At 41.5% G+C, this 2,113-nt stretch overlaps 1 pseudogene; it reads left to right on the forward strand.

Annotated features, from left to right (window-relative positions):
* The first annotated feature begins 1,697 nt into the window (after window positions 1-1,697).
* LOC103590670 lies at window positions 1,698-2,036 on the forward strand (annotated as a pseudogene).
* Window positions 2,037-2,113: the final 77 nt, after the last annotated feature.

Here is a 2,113-nt window from a genome sequence, read left to right on the forward strand (position 1 = left end):
TCATAGGTTGAAAACATCGCAAATTGAAAAGACATTTAATACACCTAACCTACCAAACATCACAGCTTAGCCTGGCTACCTTAACCATACTCAGAACACTCACATTAGCCTACAGCTGGGCAAAACTCTCTACCACGAAGCCTATTTTATAATAAAGTGTTGACTACCGCATGTAGTTTATTGATACTGTACTGAAAGCGAGAAGCAGATTGGTCGTGTGTGTTCTCGAAGCGTGGTTTCTACTGAATGCAGATCACTTTCGTACCACGGTAAAGTCGAAAAAGCAGGAGTGGAACCATCCCAAGTCAGACCATTTGTATTTTTAACTGTGTGTGTGTGTGCGTGCACACGTGTGTGTTTTAATGTGTCTTCTTTCCTTTTTTTTTTTTGTCTTTTTTCGTGACCGGCAATGGATCACAACCCTCAGTGTCGCGCCCGGACCGGACCGGGACCGGCTACGGGATTGCAACCCTCGGTGTTGCTCCCGCACCTCGTTCAGCCAGTGAGCGGCCGGTCTGTATGTGGGATCCGAACCCTCAGCGGGAGTGCCGCCGCGCTTCCCAAGCAGCGCACTGTAGCAGTGCGCCACCGGGCCGGCCCCTACAGTTTAGGTTTAAATAGCCACATGTGGCTAGTGGCTACCATATTGGATGATGAAAGTTCATAGAATATGTTTTAAAACCAAAATAAGAGTCTGTTCCTACTACATACAAATTTTTTTGTCCTGTATGAATTCAGTCTCAAAGAATCACTGAAATTCATAATTTTGTGAGAAAAAAGAGACTTATTGAGACCAAAATACCAAAATGATGCTTAACTTGTTTTCATGTTCATGTGATTTATGGGAACATTAGGCCAACTGAGAATGTTTTCCTTTTTTGATAAAAAAGGAAGAGATCAACTCAGTATAATTCATATTGCTTTACCTCCCTTGCAGTTAGTAAGGTATTATGGCTTCAAATGGTCTGGACATGATAACTGAGGTGAGTATTCATGTGTTTGGGTATCAAGACTTTCATTTTCTTGTAATTACTTAAAAAACCTTTAGTATGACTTCTTAACATTATTGCGAGATGGACATTTTCCTTTTGAGAATTACACTGAGCTAAAAGTTACACCATCTTTTTAAAAAAATTTATAAAGAAATGACATTTATTTCTTATAGTTTTGGAGGCTGGGAAGTGCAAGGTCCAGGGAACATCTGGTGAGGACCTTTTTCCTGGTGCGGTGACTCTTTACAGCGACTCAGGGCATCGTGGTGAGAATGGGCAAGAGAAATGAGCAAGAGAAAGCTAACCTTCTCACTTGATCTTCTTTTAAAGCCATCAGGACCAAGCCCATTACTCTGTGAGTGGATCAATACATTCACAAGTGCACAGTCCTCACAATCTAATCCCCTTGTAAAGGCTCCACCTTTCAAATACCATAATTGGATTTCCCGCCCTCTTAACCCTGCTACAATGGGGGTCAAGTTTCCAATACAGCTCCATCTATTCTTGATGGAAGGCCTACTTTCACAATTTTTTTTTCACACATCTGACCAATCTGCACATTTTCTATCATTTCCTCCATTGTGGGCATGGAAAGAGCTTTTGGGGAAGGTGCTCTGCGTGTCATCATCAAGATGACAACATCACTCTTTCCACCATCTTGGAGCCTGTGGAGGCCTGCTGAGAACAGGCCTTTAAAAAGGCAATATGTCTGGAAGGCTGTGGTCCAAGGCCATTTTTGCTGGCTATAAGCAGGGTCTCCAGAACCAAACGGAACATACAGCTCTTCTTAAAATTAAAGGTGTTAATGCTCAAGATGAAACTGAATTTTTCTTGGACAAGAGATGTGCTTATGTGTACAAAGGAAAGAAGAACACAGTGACTCCTGGCAGCAAACCAAACAAAACCAGAGTAATCTGGGGAAAGGTAACTTGTGCCTATGGAAATAGTGGCATGGTTCGTGCTAAATTCTGAAGCAACCTTCCTGCTAAGGCAATTGGACACAGAATCCGTGTGATGCTGTACCCCCTCAAGGATTTAAACTAAAGGATTTAAATGAAAAGTAAATAATAAATAAAAGTGGATTTGTGTTTCTTGCAAAAAAAAAAAAAAAAAGATGACAA

Source organism: Galeopterus variegatus, unplaced genomic scaffold (assembly GCF_000696425.1).
Source record: "Galeopterus variegatus unplaced genomic scaffold, G_variegatus-3.0.2 Scaffold853, whole genome shotgun sequence".
Classification (NCBI taxonomy): Eukaryota; Metazoa; Chordata; class Mammalia; order Dermoptera; family Cynocephalidae; genus Galeopterus; species Galeopterus variegatus.